Below are 21,169 nucleotides of genomic sequence, written 5' to 3'. Positions count from 1 at the left end.
CAACAAGATGTGGCTTATCCATTACTACAAAATCTTTTTGCTATTTTTACTACTGTTTAACCTTTATAATAATCTTCCATTGAAAATTCGACATGTTCTATCTTGTGAAATACTCTCTTCTATTTTTGTCAGTGACTATAAAACACTTATTATTACTTACTTTATCAGGGTATGTATCTTTTCTTCCCAACTAGTTTATAACCATTTCAGGAGTCCTGTTTTGGCTAGATAACATTATCACATATTAATCACTGTATTTTGGGAAACCACCTCTCCCTTTTACCTTATAATTACCATCAGCCTGTGCTTTCTGGTCATTTTTTATGGGAGTGGGGGCAAATAACAAAGCATACAATTTATTCTAGTTTGGAAAGTGCTTATGATGACCAGCCAGAACAAGCAGTTTCAGCCACAGTGCAAACTAGATAAGGAAGCTGGGAGAGAGGTGAGAGATCCCAGAGAAAAGGCAAGGAAGTCCAATGCTTGGTTTGGCAGGAGAATCCTGAGCCAGCACAGTTTGGGATGCAGAACATCACAGAAGTGGCCTTTCCTGGGCCGAGGGGACCAGAACAAAGGTCATTTCTTGGGTTGCCTGGGCAGCCTCAAGGAAGAACCCAATGCAGCTGAACGCTTCCCATAGGCTGATACCGTTAGAGGTGATACGCCTAAAGCTGCCTCTCAATCACAGAGGAACTGGAGCCTCAGTGAGGTCAGGTGTGGACCCTGGATGCTGGGGGAGCCTCAGCCATGGAACAGGGTGCTGCCTGCAAGAACGAGGCCTGGCCACAAGCAGAGGGCATGATGGCTTCAGCACAGATCAACCTGGAGCTGTGGACACCCCTCTGCTGATGTCACGGCATCTAGCCCGAGTCCTCCAGGCATAGCACTCATTTTTGGTGCAGGAAGGGGAATAATCATCTCTGAAGTGACTGGCTTCAGAGTTTTCCTGGAAATGCCCAGACTAAGTGTCCGGCTCAGACAGTTAGTGCTTAAGAGGGAAATTAAGGCCACTTACAGATTTTTTTTTTTTTGGCCTGAGTATGGCCTGTGAAATTCACACTCACTTCAATGTATGACAGTTACCTGTCATCCCTTCAGAGGGCCAACCCAGCATTAAGCACATGGCAAGTACTCAATAATCTCGCTCAGTGAGATTTGGGTCAGGCATCACTGCCTGAGGACCGAAGGTCAGGGTCGTAAGACCAGAGATGAAGAAATAGGTTGCTTTAACATGAAACATGAGACTGAACCTTTGCAAATATTTTAATAGGAAAATGATGATGAGGGATGAAGCAAGAGGGAGGGACGGGGGGTGGATAGGCACATGTGGCTAAAACTCCAGGGTCAGAAAATGAAACCTACTGCCCACCATCAGCTTGAAAATAATCAGGCCCCTTCCCCGGGATCACAGCCCAGGACATGCCTTCTGAGGAAGATGGAAACCAGACTCCGATGTTGTCTGTGTTCAGAGCAGGAGAAAGAGAAAAGCCCAGACCACTGGGAAGACGTAATTTTCCCCATGGATCTCAAGCTCCAGCCCTTGGCTTTAGGATGATCATGTTGGACTAAAACAGTGCTAGGATGGAGCTGTCAGGAGCCCTGTGGGAATTCTGGGTCCAGCAGAGCAATGTCGGTTTGGCATCCTGGTGGGTCAGTAAATCCCAAAGGCCCTGGGAGAGACACATGTCAGAGGCAATCGATGTGCGTGACTTCCTCAGCCAGGCCTGAGGCTGAGGTTTAAGGGGGGCCTAGAGATGGGGGCTGCCCTGGGATGAGGTAAATGTTAGTACGAGGGAGGTCAACTGACTCTGCTCTTGGGTGGTGTAGACAACAACAAAAAGTACCAGCAAGAGCTCCTTCAATCTGTGGAAAGGACTGCGCTCTTTCCTGCCTTCAGGCCTCTGCTTGCTGTTCTCTGTGCCAGGAGCACTGCCCGCTCCGTGTCCTCTGACCAGCTCCTCCTGGTCTCCCAGCTGTCTGCCCATTGTCACCTCTGCTAGGATCAGATTAGGTCTTCCTGGGATGCTCCCACAGAACCCTGTACAGCATTAATCTCACCTCTCACATTTATCTTCCTCACCATTGTGCCGACCACATGTAGAGGCTTAATGAGTATTTGTTAAATGACAATGAGGTGTATCAAGTTTCTGACCCTTTTTCTTCTGTAATGGAAAGTGGGAACGTAGCCAGAGTGGGCAGTGATCTCCTGGGAGGACTAAATCTGTCAGTCATCAATAAAGCTTTATGTGAAATACTTTAACTAGATAACTAAGTGTGGTGGGCAGAACCCTGAGGAAGCCTCCAGTGACACCCTCCCTCTCTGTAGTCATACTTTTGTGTAATCCCCACCTCATATATATATTTTATTGAAGTGTAGTCAGTTTACAATGTGTCAATTTCTGGTGCACAGCACAATGCTTCAGTCATACATATACATACATGTATTGGTTTTTATATTCCTTTTCACCATAGGTTACTACAAGCTATTGAATATAGTTCCCTGAGCTATACAGTATGAACTTGTTGTTTATCTATTTTATTTTACATATATTAGTTAGTATCTGCACATCTCGCACTCCCAATTTATCTCTTCCCACCCCTTTCCCCCTCCCTGGTTATCATAAGTTAATTTTCTATGTCTGTGAGTCTGTTTCTGTTCTGTAAATAAATTCATTGGTCTTTCTTTTTAGATTCCATATATAAGTGATTTTTCTTTCTCTTTCTGGCTTACTTCACTTAGAATGACAATTTCCAGGTCCATCCATGTTGCTGCAAATAGCATTATTTTATTACTTTTTATGGCTGAGTAGTATTCCATTGTATAAACATACCAAAACTTTCTTATCCAGTCATCTGTTGATGGACATTTAGGTTGCTTCCATGTCTTGGCTATTGTAAATAGTGCTGCTATAAACATTGGGGTGCATGTATCTTTTTGAATTAAGTTCCCTCTGGGTATATGCCCAGGAGTGGGACTGCTGGATCATATGGTAAGTCTATTTTTAGTCTTTTGAGGACTCTCCATACTGTTTTCCATAATGGCTGCACCAGACTACATTCCCACAACAGTGTAGGAGGGTTCCCTTTTCTCCAGTATTTATCATTTGTGGACTTTTGAATGGTGGCCATTCTGTCTGGTGTGAGGTGATACCTCATTATCCCCACCCCTTGAAGGTGGGCTGGGCATAGTGACTGCTCCTAAGGAATCAGGCCAATGGGATGTCACTTCTGAGATTAGTATATAAAAAACCTTGACTTCTGTCTTGTCCACACACACTCTCTCTCCCCTGCTCACGTTAATGAAGCTGGATGCCATTATGTGAGCTGCCCTGTGGAGAGGCCCATGTGGCAAGGAATTGGGGGTGGCTTCTAGCCATCATCTGGCATTGAACTGTGGCCCTCAATCCAATAACCCATGAAGAATCCTGCCAGCAATGAAGTAAGTCACTGAGCCTTGGGGTGACTGTTACCTTGTGAGAGACCCTGATCCTCAGCTGTGGGGATCCAGCTAAATAAATAGCGCCTGGATTCCTGACCCACAGACACCGTGAGGTAAAATTTGTTGTAAGCCGTTAAGTTTTGGAGTAAGTTGTTACGTAGCCGTAGGCAGCTCACGTGCTGGGCTTGACTTTTTTCTTTATACATTATTAGATCAGTCCCACCTGAAGAACATCTGACTGAGAGGGAGTAGGAGGGAGAACTCCGGGCTATGACAGACCAGGCCTAATGGCCCTCAGGAGATGCCAAAGACCTTAGGAAAGAGGACTGTGCATGAGAAAGGACACAAAGATATAGAATCGAGAAACATTTTTCCTGATCTGAGAATGTGCCTAGGTGCACAGCCTGTCCTGATGCTGAAAAGCTTCAACCTCTTTCCTTTGTCAATAATTACAGGACCTGGAGACAATTCTCCACTGGGAAACCAGTGACTTGGGAGAGGAGGGGTTGCTGTAGGCGCTGAGATGGGACTCTCACTCTCACCACCACCTTGGGCCAAGACTCAAAGGAGGCAGTGGGGTTCGGTGGGGCAGGCGCGGCTTGGAAGTCAGGAGACCTGGGTTTTTCTTCAGACTGTGTGGCACGTGCATTTGAATCTTTCTGGGGTTCAGTCATCTCATTTACAAACTGAGCGGCATCAGCCAGATGACCTGTGAAGTATTTTTCACATACCAAACTCTGACCCTATGGCCTTTGCTAAGTCACTTAATCACAGACATGCTGAGTCATCAAAGCATCGCTTCGGTCGTAACCGCACTGTCAGCGAAGGATTCTCCTCTGAGGGCTTTTGGCAGCCACCTCGGGTCACACGAGGCATGTTTACTCCTACTTCACCTTTCTCACAAGTGGAGTCAACGCCAGAGATGCCACCCACTTACGCCTCACGCACACGGAGCCGCTGAGGGGGTGCAGACAGGGCTGTCTCAAAAGAGACAGAGTTTGAAATCAGGTCCTTCTATTACATAAGCACAGACTGGAGCATCCAGAGCACACACAGCTGGAGGCAGAGCACACAGCATCACTGCTGGCTTGGCGACAGTCACCTCCGAGCCCAGCCGGGGCCGCTTGTCCTCTGCCCTCTTGACAGGTCTGTGCCAGATGGACATGCTGAAGGCAGTGCAGACAGGAGCCCTGTGCTGAGCAACTGCATCTTGTCTCAAAGCCACAAAACATACAAAAGTATGTTCAGAGAGGCAGGCCCTCCCCGGGGACACTGCCGAACACGCCACTGGAAGCAAACCAATCTAGAGTAAGCGACCCTGTAGGAGGCTGGGGGTCGGGGGAGTCGGGGAGCATCATCGTTGGAACCTAGAGATTACGGGGAACCTTAGAATCACACAGAAATCAGCAAAGGTGGAGGGACCAGTTAAGTGGCTCTGGGGGATGGGGACAATGAGGGTAAAAAGCAATCGCGTGCCTCGGGTTTCAAACAGCTGCCAGGAGAGGGGTGGTTAGCCTGGAGAAGCTGGGGAAGCTTTTGAGGTTTTGAGGTTTCCCGATGCGAGGACAGTGGGACCTTGCTGTAGCACAGCCTGTAACAAAGGCTTGGATAAAGCACAGGCCAATCATGTGTCTAACCAACAACTGGACACAATAAATGCCCTGTAACTCAGGTTCTGTGAGTACAGAGGTCCCTTGTAGTTGGAAACAATTCTGTTGGAAAGACAGAGCTAGAGAATGTTATTAATCTGAGAAGCTCTCTCGTCTGCTGGCCCTTCACTTCTAACTCAGCGAGACTCTGAGAGACTCTGCGAACCTGAGAAAGCTATGTATCGTGTTTCAAGAAAACAGCTCAGAAATTATACTTATAATTTCAGAGGGTTTGTTACCCCAGGAAAACAGCCTCTGTTCTGGTCCAACATTCATAAGTATACCTGAGAAGACTGAGGTCGAGAGAGGACACAAGGTCACAAAGAAATTAGGAGCAAGGCTAAGACTGGTACCTGGGTCTTCTAATTGCCTTAAACTGCTGGGAGAAACCGAAGCACACTGGGACCCTGGCACCATCCTTCTGAGGTCAGAAGGAACGTGGATCAGTCGAGACTTCTCACTGCTGAGGCCAAACATGATTTTTGATAGCAACGCAGATTAATTTCCAACACGAGTCAGAAATGTGAGAAAGGCGAATACGGTGATCACGACTTAGTCTTTTGTCTAGAGCGCAAATCTAATACTGGAGCCAAGACAGGTACAGTGAATGCCAGAGGAGGTGACTTGAGGACACTGAGCAGGGACAGGGACTCACACACTGTGGCCAAGGGCACAGCCGCACAGGGAGAAAGGCGCTGTCTGCAGCAGGGAAACGTGCGCTGCTCAGGCCTCCCCAGCTGGGTGCCTGGCACACGGTAGGGGCTCCATAAAGACTATTTCCTTCTCTTCTTTTTCCTTATGGAACAGGTATGAGATTTTTAAAAAATCTCCTTGATACATGTTATCGCCAGGTAATCAAGCCCAGAGAGGCTTATGACAAAAAGCGTGATTTGGGGAGTTAATGCCCTCTCCAGGGCACTGTTAACTGCACCCCCTCCCCACACACACCCCCCCCAGAGGAAACTCTGAGCTAAGTGGTTATCATGGTAACAGAAGGAGACACTTTAGTCTCCATTTCTCTCTCTGACTCGTGGATACCTGCCAGGTAGCAGATGGCCTGTGTGGACAACTACCTTCCTTTTGCTGCAGTGTATTTAAATTAAACAAACTGGCCTCTTTGCTGCCAATTTTCATAGGCCCACTCAGAAAAACAACAACAACAAAACCAAGAAAACAACATTGGGAGAAAGGGGAAGTGCAAGTCTGAAGCCACCGTGAGTGTGTAGAGGACTGGGATATATACGGAATGGACTTCGTACATTATTTTCTTCAAGAAAAGGTAAAAAAAAAAAAAAACCCCACCAAATTGAGATTACTTTCAACTGGTGCTGATGGTGACTCTGCTAGGAAATTGCAGCTGCCTCATCAAATGTGCAAGGAAAAAGAGGGAGAGAAGGTTATCTGACGCTGCACTGTCTGTCCTGCTGCAAGATTTGAAAATAATTGCCTAACGTGACAAGAGTTAAGACTGCTGGGAGTCAGGCCCAGGGATGGAAGCGAACACACAAGAGGGAAGGGACGAGAAAGGCAGCCATGTGGCAGTGAGTGAAGCAGCAGCCTGGTTCCCTCCAGGGTGAATGAGAAACAGGTAAAGAACACGCCTGGAGACCTGCCTCCCTTGCCGAGGTGTCCACTTGCAAGCTTCAGTGCCGTGTAGCTTTTAAGGATGGACTTGGCTTCTAAACACCAGAGAGAAACGCCAAAGAGTGGTATGATGTCTCACTTCTCTCACCACCATTAATACACATTCATCTAACACGTGTGTCTCCTGGGAGGAAGGGGGCCACCAAAAAGTCTACCATGAGGTCCCTCCGCAGAGGGCTGACATCTGCTCCCACATCACTTCAGGAAACTCAGGGCTTTCCCCTGACCTATCACTCCCTGCAGTGGCTTGTGGCGTTGGCTGCTACAGATGGGAAAGAGTGATGGCAGGACTGCTGGGTGTTGGGTGATCACATTGTTGGCAATGGGTAGAAGCTTACAGTTCTCAGTCTTCATGATTCTGCCCCCATTCAAGTTATACTGAATTATGTAGAAGACAAACTCACCCAAGGCTGACAGGGGGTGGGGTGGGGCGGGGCAAGGCGTCCAGTTATCTTTCTTAGTGGAAGGAGGGAAGCATATTAAGTTCCTGAGACTGTCTCAAAAGAACAATCTATTAAAACTCACCATAAACCCAAAGATCAAAAGAAAGTTGAAATTTAAACTTTTAGATAGGGAAGCTCATAAATTCCGAGACCAGAATTACCCTCTTTCTGTTTGTTCCTCCTAGTTTGCCCAGCTCCATTTGAAAATGGTATGCCATTAGTTCTCACTGGAGGATTTCAAAGCCAGTTCTCAGCAAAACGACCAGGGACCTCCTCAAGGGAAAGATCCCTGTAAAACGAAGACCCAACACTCAGACTGCATATTAGAAACCAAAGGAGGACAGGATTCCAGGAGAGCATGGTCTTCACTCAGATCGCTAAATCATTGATCAGGCTGGCAGCCAGAACCTATCAATGACATTTTAAAGTGCAATGAGCCAAACTGAAATGCTACTAAGTAGGAGAAACTTGCACAGTGAGATGTGGCGTTGACCCAGCACCACCACTCCATGTCGGGTCCCTGTTCTGTGTAATATGCTGCTTAGGGGTCAAGCTCTGCAATCAGGTAGACCTTGTTTGGATTCCAGCTCTGCCATTTACTACTGTGTGATCATGGGCAACTTATTTAAACCTCTCTGTATCTCAGATTTTTCATAGCTGAAGGGGAGACAATAATAACTTCACAGGTTGGTCAGGATGCACATAAACTGCTCATACGGGCTCAATGCAGTGCTACCTGCCACGCTTCACTATGAATGGGGTACAGCAGGGCTGAGAAGGGGCCAGGTCTCCACGCTCAGCCAGCTCACAGCCTCCCAGTCAGTTTGGCAGGTGTGCCAGCAGCATCCAAAGGAGGATGAAGTCCGTGTCGCAGCGGAGGGACAAAGGGAAAGGGGCATGGATCCCAGAGGGTTTCACTCTGACCTTCTGGAACGGGGTAAGGTTTCACAGAAGAGGTGGCATCTGAGAGTGTCTTTAGGGGTATAATTTCAACAGGCAGAAGAGACCTGGGGAGGGCAATCCAGGTGAGGAAGGGGCAGGAGCAGAGGCACCACGAGAGGAGGCTGTGGGGGACAAGGAGCGTGTGGCAATGCTACTACGCAGGGAGCACGGAAGACAAGTGGTGGCACAGAAGAGTGTGGGCCAGTCACCCAGAGCCTGGAATAAATGGTCAAGTCTATTACTAGGCCCTAGACAGGCAGACTACAGCCCACGGCCGAATCCTGCTCGCCACCTGCTTTTTTCCAGTCTGTGAGCTAAGAATGGTTTTTACGTTTTTTAGTGGTCTTATTTTAAATGGTTATGTAAGTCCTTACATAATATCTTTGATTCTGTTCACAAAGCCTAACATATTTACTATCTAACCCTCCAAGAAAAAGCTTGCTGACCCCTGCTATAGGCAATGGCAGAGGGAGCCAGTGAAGGCTTCCGAGGAGGGAACGTATCTGGTCTGATCAGAATCTGGCTCTGGGGCAACGTGAGGGAGGGGCAGAGAAGCAAGAGACAGGAGACAAGGAGACCTATGTGCAGGCTCTTCCAACAGACCAGGTGACAGACGACGGAGGCTGGAATGAAGAATGGCGAGAATTAGAGGAAAGAGATACAAGCAAGGTTTTGGAGGAAAAAGAGACCAGGCTTTGACAACTGAGTGGGAAGAGCAGAGGATTGGAAGGGAGCATGCGGGTAGGGAGTGCTGGCAATGACATTAACAGAAGCAGGAAATAGGGACAAGGGGGTGATTTGTGGGGGAAGGTGACTGGGGATTCTTTACCATCCATCCCATAGCTAAACCTCAGAATAAGGGATGCTGAGAATGGTATCACAGAGACAGGTTCTCTGGGCTCAGGGCAGAGCTTCTTAACCAGGGATAATTTCACCTGCTAGGGACTTGGTTGGGGTGGGGAGGGGGCTACCACTGCAATTCAGTAGGCAGAGATCAAGGACGCTGCTAAACATACTACAAGTCCTTTACCCAACCACACACACACACACACAAAGTTATCTGGCCTCAAATGTCCGTAGTGCTGAGGATGAGAAACCTGGCTAAGGGTGACAGTTACAAGGTCCTAGAGAGGGTGGCCTGTCCAGGGCTTCTTTTTCCAGATGGGGAGCTGCTGTAGAAGGAAGGGCAGGCCACCAGTAGTCTGACATCAGGTTAGAAACTTCAAGGGGCCAAGAATAAACTCTGATAATCTTCTGCACATTTGGGAGATATCCCGGGGGCAGCTACAGGCCTGAGAGTCTCCTAGATTCTCTCTTGGTTTTCTGAGGCCCGAACTGGTTAAATACTGGAGTTGAAATTTGAAATGTGAAAGCAGTGAATACACAGTGAATGTTACATATATTTAAGTTAATAAGAATACATAATACTGAAAGCATGGAAGGGTTTATGCTTAGCCAACTTTACAGAGCAGTAGTGAGTTGGCATGGATTCTTATTAAAGGAACCACTTTAGCTGCAGTTACCTATCTTTCTGCATTGCCTCCAATTTTATAAAACATGCATCTATATTATTCTTCTCCTTCCTTCCTTCCTTCCTTCCTTCCTTCCTTCCTTTCTTTCTTTCTTTCTCTTTCTTTTTCTTTTCTTTCTTTCTTTCTTTTTGAAGCATTGGGCATCTATATTGCAGATCCAAATGAGAGTAATTTTACTTGCCAAATTATGATCAGCAGCAAATGGAGAAGAGCATAAGGGAGTCTACCATACCTTTAAAATATGCTTCTTTGGCTGAAACTAAGCAGATGCTCATTTTGCTTAAGGACTCCAGGCCAGGAAGCTCCCTACCTCGGCATCGCTGTTGATGTGGAACATTGGAACCAGCCTGAGGGCAGCTATAAAACCCTAGAGATTGGTATAGCTTCAGGATTCAAGGAAATGCCATGAATGCTCTCCAAGTGGAAGGTCACAGATCCACCGGCAATGCCAAGTGAAGATGCTGACTGAGGTCTAACAGAAAGAGAGGGTAGGGAATCCTCTTCCTGTGGGAGGTGTCGCCGAGAATTCCAGAGATAAGCCAAAGGAGAGGGTACCATGGAGCAGCTGATAGTGTTTCCTTAGGATGCTTTCTTTTGTCTAGAAAAGTGGGAGGTAGAAGGTTAGCATGAATAACCCCTGGGGAAGAAGTTGGTTAGAAAGTCCAGACAATAAAGGGAGGGCCAGAGGGTGTCAAAGTCACAAATGGAGACACCAGTCAAATGAACCCAGATGGCTTTCTGTAGACCCTTCTTGGTTTATAGCTTTTCCCCAATGTTCTGATGGGTAACAGAGATGAAAGGATCAAAGAATTGTGGATTGGAAGTTTATAAGTGAGAAAACTGAGGTTTGTAAAGGTTATATACATGTTGAGACAGAAGAAATGAGGTTTTGTCAACAAGGGTCTATGAGTCGGAAGAGCAATCCATTCACACATAACTCAATAAGGCAGACTGAAGATTTAACTCCTTCCTTTGTTGCAGTGAAACCAATGGGGGTGAGGAGGTTGAACAAGATAAAAACTGTTTTTCAGAGCTGTCTACATACCACCATACTGAGAATTTCCTTTCCAAGGTTGCTGATAACTTCCTTATTGTCAAATCCTTGTCTGTCTTACTAACTTTTCTCTTGAAACTTTCTAGCTTTTTTTTTTTTTCTGAGAACCCACAATCCTATCCCTCCTCTTTCTTCTTTTAGTCTACTACAGCGTTTCCCTAAGGCTCATATTCATGGTTTCAACCTTAATTTTACGTTGAAGACTTCCAAATCTACACTGCTAGCCCTGTTTCCCCACTAAAATTCCAGTTGCATACCCTCAAATATCTAATAGACCAGAAAAAAGCTTGACTGCCTGCGTATTCTTTGTAACTCCATTTATTCAAATCAGATCAAAGTCTCCTTCCTGTGTCCCACATCATCTCCCCAGTTTCACTTTTTCAGTCATTTCCCATGTTCCAGGCTCAAGGCTGAGAAGTCATCTTCTTTTCTGTTGACGTGTTGCTGAGACCCGGACTGGAGTATTCTGGGGGAAGACATTGTGTCCTAGGATCCCAATATTCCTCCAGTGCAAGGTGAAATTCTCCAGCTTGGTGTGTAGAGATTTTCCCCAGAGACCCTGGCACATAGTTTTCATATGTTGTATGCACTCTGGTCAGGAGAGGCAAAGGCAGAAATACAGTATAGGAGGGAAATAAACAAGCAGGTAAGGAAATCTCTCAGCTTGTGATTGATGAGAGAGATGAAAAATATTGGAGGTGTGGAAAAAAGATGCAAACGCTATTTCCCCCCATTTCCTTAGACTATAAATTCCCTGTAGGTACTCAAGGAGTTTTGGGGCAGTGAAATGTAACATTGAAATATTTTCAATGTTATAATGATATTTCCTCTTTTTGGGAAAACAAACAAACCAACCAACCAAAAACCCCCAACAAGATGCCAGGTCCCTGCAGTGAGTACAGGAGCCAAGATTGATGAATGAGCATCCTTTGCAGACTTTCACGGGGCCATCTGTGGGCAGCCAGCACGGGCTGAGAGTCTATGTACAGAGACTAGGACCGGGCCCAGGCTGAAGGTTTGGGGCATAGTCACAGAGTACAGCACACTGATCTTTGTTTACGAAAAACATCAGTGCAGCTTGCAAACTTGGGAGGGGAGCAGTGGTGCCTAAGGCTCCGGATGTGTCTGATCAGGCTTGTGTTTCTGTATTTAGGGCGTCACGCCAACCATGAAATAACTTCCATACTATCTGAGGGTGGAATTTGTGTAGGATTTCTCTTTTTATCCTCCAAAAGGCCAAGCTCACTGCCTTGAACATACGTAGTAAGACACTGCTGAAGATATAAATAAACAGCAATCCTTCGCCTTTCAGGAAGTAGACTCAGGCTTCTATTCAGAGTACGGCAGGGATAGGGAGTCCGGAAGATTTTAGAGAGACAGGGAATCACTTCCCGATGAGAATGCATCCAAAGGTTAAGTCAACCAAGAGGCACAATGACCCATGAGCACATCAAGGGGTTCCCCAATAATCTCTTTAGTGGACAAAGTGGAGGTTTTCATTTGTTGTTGTGTAGGGTTGTTTTTTTTTTAAGTACTTTCTCGTAAACTTACAAAGTAAATATTCATGTGGTTTCTTGGAGTCCTCATGGGTCAAGCGTGGTTAACTAAATATTGAGTACCCTTCCGTTAAGGCATATTTGGTGAAGCCGTGGTCAGAGATGGGGGCTCTTGAGAGCCAGCCCTCATCGTGCTTTCTTTGGTGTAGTCGTGGTGGGGTATTTGTTTGGTTCTGGAAATCAGAAAGGGCATTGGAGCAAGATGCCACTTGACATCCCAACTGACTAAAGTAAAACGAGAAATCCCAAGAGCGGCCATGTTGTCTTAGTGGAATCCCCAAGATTCCTCTAATTACATAATTTTCAGAGTAACACCTATATTACCCTCTGGACCACTACCTTACTAACCTGAGTCAAGGCCACCCTATCCTTATACAGCGCTGTGTACAGTTACAATCTAAGTCTGACATTGATCTGTACATAAAAAGTAATGATTGTCTAAGAGTAGGAACCAGAGAAGTGTTTAAAGAAATACACCCTTCATGAATAAATTGCACCCCTTGCCTTGGATAGCTCATTTTATTTGGGGTTAGCAATCCAGCAGTGCAATTTTATGGTATGTTGAGTCTTGCGGTATAATGGAACCCTAAGGTGTCCCTAGAATAAATCTGTACACTGAGATCCCTCCACACTAGGATTGGGATATTGTCTGACCTGATGCAGCAGCCCTCTGCTGCAGCTCAACGGTAACACCACGGCTAGCGGGTCCTCAGTCTGTTGTTGCCCTAGTGCGCCCCTCTGTAACATGCTGGCAAGTCCTGCAGCCACGTTCCTGGTTGTAGGCATTGGCTTCTTACTGAGCAATGTTCAAAATATTTCCAAATGATACAGATAACTACAGATATCCTGCATTTTATAGAGTGTCTGAGCCAAAAAAATAAAAGGGAGGATGATTTTACTCTTCATAATCAGTATCTGTTCTCTAGACAAAAATAGTAACAGAGTTAATAATAACACTAGTGTATGTGCTTGCTCTTCCTGTTCTCTTGTTTTTCTGATTCCTTACTATAAAGGACATTTCTAAACCATCACTTAGTCTCTTGACTGGATCTAACTATTAACACAGGGGTACCTTGAGCAAAATCACTGGTATAGGTACTTGAACCAGTTATGTCCCTTACAAGTAATAAACTTATGAATTCACACTGTTTTTTAAGTCAAAATCTTGTGAATTTGGTTAGTAACAGTTTTCATTCAGCAGCTATTCATTGACTATCACGTGGCAGGCACTGGGCTAGCGGGGATGGGATGTAGTAGTGACAAAGGCAGAGGAGGCCCTTTAATTACAGTCTGATGATTATCAGGGGCCTGATTAACCCTGACTCAACCAATACAATCTAATTCCTGAGCGTGTTAAACTGTAGGGTATATCGTGGGTTGAACAGTCACTCAGTGAAGTCTTATCTGAAATAGCCAGGCAGTTCCACCCTTAATTATAACCCTTGGATCTGAGAAAGGAGAAGGGGCAGGAGGGAGGAAGAGACGAAAGACAGAAGAATGATCAGTTGAGGTACTAATGTCACTCAAAACACTGGAAAAGTGGCCGAGGCTGAAGGTAGAGCCGTAGCCCCGAAGTCACAGTTAAAGTCACAGTTACCCAATTCTCTCTTCAAATTCCACCACAGCCAAAATTAACCCCTAAAAGGGAATGAAGAAGACAGATTGCATAAAAAGTTCTCTATAATGGATTTACAGAGTCAGTTTGGGGAAGCATGCTGGTAAATTCTTCATTATGACTGAAAAATTGTGTTGTACACCAGAAATTGACACAACATTGTAAACGGTCTGTAACTCAAAAAAAAAAAAAGCCAATAGAGATAAACAACAACAACAACAAAAAACTCTTTAACGATTATTTTATGACCCATATAGGGTAATACATTTTGATAGGGAAGAAATTAAACTATACCAGCCAGAAGCTGTCGGGGAGAAGAAAGGGTTACAACTTAGCTCTGTGTTAAATACCTTTTGGTGCCTCACTCAGTAATGATATAGATTAAAACAGAAGTTCCAGTTCTAAAGCTTTATAGTCCTAGAAGTACGTGCTAAAAATGCTGTTGAGCTATGGAAAGCCATTAGGTTTAAATCTGAGCCTCACTGCTGAGCCATAGGCGGCTCCAGTTTCAACCTGTGACGTGGAGAGAGGAAATTTCTACCTATATCCACAGAGCAGAATGTCTAACCTCACACCATAGTGAGGAAAGATGAGGAAAAAACTGTACTGATTCATGCTACAGACAGTCCCCTGGGACAGTGAGGACTAGAACATCAGCTTAGATCCTCAGCCAGAGAACTCCTAATACACGCACATGAGTGGCTTGACAGTGGCCGGCTTCAGAGCCCTGAGTCCAGCTTCTCATTTTGTAAGGATGGTCTCACACACAATCAAAGGTCACTGGCGGGAACCTTGTTATTTAATTTCCTGTCTGCTCAAGATCAGCTTTAAACTGACATGAGAAATAATATGCCAGCAGTGATCATTTCTGGTTCTTGGATTACACAGGAACCCACAAAATTAAAAAAAATGAAGTGTCTATTGGGAATGCTACTGCTGGCATTAAAATAAATATCCGTAATGTCTGCCCTGTTCTGAAAGGAGTTCTTGGGGAAGGAGTGGGCTGTTCCCGATTACATTCCTTGCTCTGAGCTGGCACATTCAGAGAGGGATCAGGAGATGCGAGTCTGGGTGGACTGCTAGAGGAAGTTCCCAGAAAGTGGTTTTAGCTGTAAAGCACATCTCTGGGATGTAGAGGGGTGAAGAAAAAGAGGAGGACATCGGTGCCAGCAATGACAGGTGAGGATGCCCTGATCTGCAGGAGGGGTATGAACAATGGCAAGTGGACGAGACCGTCAGGAAAGAAGTGGGAGAAGGGAGCAGGAAGAACAGAAGTTTTCTCTCCTTCCCTCCAACACAACCTCACTCAGCCTCCCACTGTGGTGGGCACTACCAGCATCTGCTTCTCTACTTCTTCCAAGCAAACTGGAGGATTATACTTCCCCTCCCCCTTGAAGTTAAGTGGGGTCATGTGACCTGCTTTGGCCAACGAAATGGAGCAGAAGTGATGTGTGTCACTTCCTGGTAGAAGCATTTAATGGCTGGGCTTGACTTTCCATCCTGGTCTTCCCCTGCTCTGCCCATGTGAATGTACCTATTGATACAAAAATGCCATAAGATCAAAGTAATAAATTATGTGTGAATGAGGAAGCAAAGCCAAATAAAGCAAAGACAAAAACACACATTTTTGTTGCATTAAAGCCATCGAGATTGATGGGTTGGTGGCCTTTCCTGACACCATACTCTGTCTTCTCTCCCTCTTTCTGACAGTCTCTCTCCCTCACTCTTTTCCTGCCTCTTCCTCTCATTACCTATCCTTCTCCTTCCTTTCCTCCCTCCTTTACCCTTTGATTCCATTGCTCTCCTAACTGGAAATAATAGTAAGAAGAATGTTTTCTATTCCTCTTCTTAATCTAAAACATGCATACATTTGCTTTTTGAATAAGAAATGAGTACATTTTTTGGATTACACATTTCATATTTCTCTCTTTTACAAAAAAGCCCTGAGGTAACTTAAAAATCAGCTTTAGTTTGTGTAAAAAGGGTATGCTTTGAAAATCTTACTATGTTATATAAACATATGGTGTTACTAGTGTGGATAGGCCCTCAACTGATTTTCCTGTGTGGGTTAGTGGCTATCAGGGAAAACACAAACAAACATAAACCTTCCCTAAACACCATGCAGCTTGGAAAAACCAGAGCTCCCTTTGGAGTTGGCTCTGAACAGGAAGTCACTTACAGCATAATCAGTCACTCAGTTTTCATTGGTAACTTTGGTAAGAAGGCTACTGGAGCTGGAGCACCCAGAAGCCTGTTGGAGACTAAAGGATATTAAAGTTGTCAAAAGAACTACTCATCTTCATGCATAGTCATTTGCGACATAGTATTCAGCCCTGAGGTCACCCCCACCACCCTGAAAATTGTTTCAAGCAATGAAAGTCACTCTAAACACAAAGCAGCAGAGAAGGTAAGCGCAGGAAAATGCAATTGTCGCCCGGCTAATCATGCATATTTAAATAAACACAAGGGATGTGTTCTCTGAAAACAAATTCAACAAGCTCTGGTTTCAAATAAGAACATGCTCGACTAGGTAAACATGACATGGCCTTGTAGGACATTTTACAACACCATGGAGAGAACTGCTGAGGGTTTTACACACAACCGATTCCGCAGAGAGCGTCTTGGTGCGGCGAGGGGAGGAGGAAGTATGTGACAGTTACATGAGGAAAAGAAGAGCATGCAAAGGGAGCAGAGTCAGGAGGAGAATTGTGACGTTCACTTACTGCCTGCTTTTGCTCTTCCTCCTACAGGTGTTGAAGACGAAAAAAGGCAGAGGGAAAAAGGAAAGAGATTAATGCCCATCACCACAAACATTTGGAAAAAAATGATAGAATGGGGCAAACCAGGCCAGGCCCAGGGGTTCAGAGATCCAAGACTCCGACCATCATCTGAGCACCATCAACTGGATCGAGCAAACGGCAGGCCTCTGCCCCATCCAGTTCATTAAACGCGAACTTCTAGAGTCAGAAGGAAAGAATGTTATAAACCATCTTGTCCAACTTCCCCTTTTATACATGAAAAAGGCCTAGGCAGCCCTGACTCGCCCCAGGTCACATCCCTATTTAGGGTAAACTGAAAGCAGCAGCTCAACCATGACTCAAAGGCCCACCGATGGTTCTGTCTGACCATTCACATATCCACGTGTGTTTAGGTACAGCTCTCTAGGCCAGTGGTTCTCAAAGTGGGGAACACAGACCAGCAGCAGCAGCAGTACCTGGAATACTGCCTAAGATGCAAATTCTGCCCACCCCCCACCTCTCGCCACCTACGAAATCAAAACCCTCCGGGTGTGGGTAGCACTGTTTCCTGAGCCTTTCAGCTTATTCTGAATCCTGCTCATTTGAGAACCACTGCTTTTAAGAACTTGCTAGAAACCGACAACTCCACCTGAACATAGACTCTCTTATTTAGTTCCCTGTCTTCTACTTTTGGAGCTTTTGGGCTGCTTTGTGGTTCTTTGCAAGGATGCACATGCATCCCCTTCCCCCAGTAAACTGCAAACTGCTCCAAGACTCTAAATGGCTTTTCAAAGAGAATTCTCGACTTCAGTGCCTCGTTACTTCCACACAGGTTTGTTTAGTGCTTCTTACACGAAGGTAAGATATGGTCTCTGTCTTTTAGAGTCTCACAGTGACGGTGCTCAGAGCAGGTCCTTGCTAACTCTCAGTTCTCAGAAGGCACCTCTAGACTGAAGCATGAAGCACAATGAAGATGAAACAAACACTTCCGAGTTCTTCTCTCCTCAGTCCTGTTCTCCTCAGCTACTCTGTCTTTTAATGGGTCTCTTCGCTTCCTTTTTCTGTGCCTCATCATGAGTAACTGTGGCCAGAAGCCTCTGCTCTTTGCCCTGAATACATAAATCTAAAAGCTGTTGCAATGATTCTATTTAAATTGGATCCATCCGTGCAGACCATCTCTACTGAACATGTGTGTAGGAAGTCTTAGGATTGGGTAAGTGCTTCTCAGTCTGCAGATCTGGGTGCAATGGCGAGAATGACTTCAGTAAAGCCAAGGAATTACAAAAGGGAGCAGGGAAGTCAAAATTTGGAGAAAGTAATTTTATCCCTGCAAGGGAGACATGCACTAGAAATTAAATGGGCACCAAGAAATCTCTTGAGGAGACTCCAACTCAGCACCAGAAGATGTTTTTCATAATCAAAGCCAGCTGCTAGACGCTTGCCCAAGCCTAAAATCACAGGCACCCAGGCAAAGAGGGCCCCGAGCACTAGCTGAGTTAGCTTAAGAAGTTAGCATCTTGTAGCTTCTGCGTCTGGTACGCACGGCTCCAGTCAGAAGGGGTGAGAGTTTCACAGGTGGGAAGCGATCGTCCTCCCTGGCCAGGCTTCCCTGTGGGGTAGAACACTTTTCTTCCATTCACTAGGCAAACAGCCATAGAAGAGTTATTAAACAATTGAAAATGTGTTTTTATTGCTGGCGCTAAATGTTGAAATGGAAATTGAGATGGTGGGGGAGGGACAGGGCAATCCTGACCAGCTGGAATTGCATCTGCGATCCAAAGAGCAGGATGTAATTTCTTAGAACTGTTTCTAAGACATCTCCCTGCTTTCACTGTTTTCTCCAGGTTTGGTATTAGAGACAACACCGCTTTGGTTCAACAGAAGAGGGAAACTCAGAAAGCAATGTTTCATGTTTGAACATTTGAACTCTACTGTATACAGTTTATCTGAGGACATGAAATCGTTATAATGTGCAGTAAACACGTGTCTGGTTAGGATGGGGAGAGCGGACAGGGCAGTGTTTTCAGGATGTAGAGGTCCCCCATGTGCACCGGGATTAGGAGAGGGTGGACTTTGGCAAAGTGTTACTTAGGATGGTGTTGTATAATCCAAACTCACAAAAGTTAATCAGATAAAGCTTTGAAGGCTCTGTCAACACAGTAAACAGGTCAGATATAAAGGCCTTAGAACCTTTGCATTATCAATTAGTCAGCTGGGGTCAGTAAACATTGACTGATGACAAGGCATAGGAGCCCACTTGATTTAAAGGGGGTAATAATACCTTAATTATGAAGGGCAAACCTAGGACTGCTCAAGTCACCTAAAAACATGTGAGCCCCACCCACAGGGGGAATATTCGGCTAGGTGGCTGAAGAAATGCCACAGCCACTGTCGTCATCTATATAAAGACATGTTATGTTCAAAATCTCATTTGCAAATGAGGTTAAAATTCAAAACTACAGAATTCATCTGGTAAATGCATCTCAAAAGCAATAATGGACAAACAGAAAATGAGGCAGAAAAATATTGGGAACAGGATTTAGACACTAAAACACCAACACATAACTATTTCTAGACTAAATAAGAAGTCTGAGGTAGACATTATCCAAATACTCATTAATCAAAGGAAAAAATGTAAAGAAAAGATACGTTCTGAAACATGGATACCTGAGTGTCAGGTAATATGTCATTAGGGAAAAAAACCAACAATAAGAAGGTCCCTGATACTTCTTGGTGACAGGGATTAAGTCTTAGTCACCATTGTACCTAAACATGACTCTCAGGAACTCAATACTTTTCTGGTTAAATAAACGTATGGTTAATTTTTACCTTGCCTTGTTCCCCAAAAAAGATCTAAGATTTTTGTTGAATGAATTAATAAACAATGGTGACACTCCATACGTACAGTTCTCTACATTATCGATTTTCAGATAAATAGACAAACTACACAGTATTTCAATGAAGCAGTAAAATGAAAGGACTCCCTGTGAAATGGAAATTTACTGCGTGGTGTATTTTAATTCACGAGTACCCAAGACCATGTGGCTCGACTGTCCATTTGACTAACTGCTTACAGCTGTTTTATGAGAGAATTAAATGCTAGCAGACTGAACATCAATGAAAGCAGGACAGTCCTTTGAAATTAAAATTAGGATTCTAAAGGGTACTTTTATTATGGACTGGGGAATGTATCTTTTAATAGTAGGAAAACAACTCTGAGATTTTAATAGAAGTCAGTGATTCCTATGATGACCTTCGCAGAGTGCATATAATACACAAATTAAGATTATGCTATAATCCTTTTAGGACACTAAAGGTCTGTGATTTTCAACTGTGAATTTTAATCAATGGATAACAAGACAGCATTCCTGGTTTGTTTGCAAAACTGTCTTCCCTTTCTGAATAACCTCAGCCTGTTGCGTAGGTGAATGATAATGCATTTAACAACTTGGTTGGGGATCTTACAAAATAAGAGCAGAGGGGTCTTGCTTATTTTACTGAAATTGTAACTGTAAGACAACAGCTGGAAATATAAAGACACTCAGGGTGGGGATTAGAGTTCCAGGCATCAGCTCACTCGGCTTAGCCCTTGAATATGAGTATCAGAGGTACACGACAAGGTCATGGTAATGCACACGGGGCTGAGCCAGGAACTCCAAGGAACACTGAGGGCAGCCAGCTGACGGGAAAGCTTACTGTAATACTTCGGGGAAATGCATTCTGACTTCCCTTCAGTTTGCATAAACCTTTGCCTTTACAAAAATCACCCTGGGGTACCTTCCCATCTCTGTTTAAGTAACATTTGAGAGCATCTTTCTGAAAAGGAGGTGAATCCCCTATGACCTTCTGTCCTACAAGTGGACTTAACCCCACAATGGCAGGGCTTTCAAAACCGTACGAGGCTCCAGATGTTACACAGGCCAAATGTACTTAAGCATATTTCTGTTCTCTCGAGTGGGTGATTGGGTTGCTTAGCTGAATACTTGACAGCTATTAGAGGGATTTGGGTCAGGTTTTAGGCATAAGGTTTTCTTTAAACAAGACTCATTTAGACATAAAATATTTCTCAGGAGAAATCCTGCTAACAGGCTTAATGCAGAAACAGGTCCATGCAAAACAACTCAAATACCCAGGACCAAAGCTAGAAAAAACTCAGCTCAAGACTAAAAGAAGTGATTGTTTTGAGCGAGTCAAAAGTCAGCTTAAAACACAAACACTCCATTTACCCAAAGTTGCTAATACCCACTGGCTTCATTATTAACGGACCGGTTTAGAATGGAGGAGTTGAAGGAAAGTCTTCAAGCTGACATGCGCCAGGCCTACCCCTCCTCGTCTAGATCCTTGTCACTGTGGGCCTGGATGAGCTCATTGCTCCTACTATTCTTTAGTTTCTCCTCTTCCTAACCTTTGTGCATATCTTCCTAAACTACTGCCTTCAAAACCTTTAATGACTCTACTTCATCACAGGATTAAATCCACTCCCTCAGCCCATAGTCCGCACTGTGTGATTTCCACTCTGGCTTCTAACTCTGGGTCATACCATGAAATACAGTGAGT

The 21,169-nt window shown here is 44.8% G+C and overlaps 1 protein-coding gene across 12 annotated transcripts in view; it reads right to left on the bottom strand.

The window, feature by feature from the left end:
* The window catches only part of DTNB (dystrobrevin beta), a 209,628-nt gene that overhangs the window by 14,298 nt on the left and 174,161 nt on the right, over window positions 1-21,169 (bottom strand). The window lies entirely within an intron of this gene.

The sequence above is a fragment of the Vicugna pacos genome, chromosome 15 (assembly GCF_048564905.1).
Source record: "Vicugna pacos chromosome 15, VicPac4, whole genome shotgun sequence".
Lineage (NCBI taxonomy): Eukaryota > Metazoa > Chordata > Mammalia > Artiodactyla > Camelidae > Vicugna > Vicugna pacos.
This window is presented reverse-complemented; position numbering and strand designations above follow the sequence as displayed.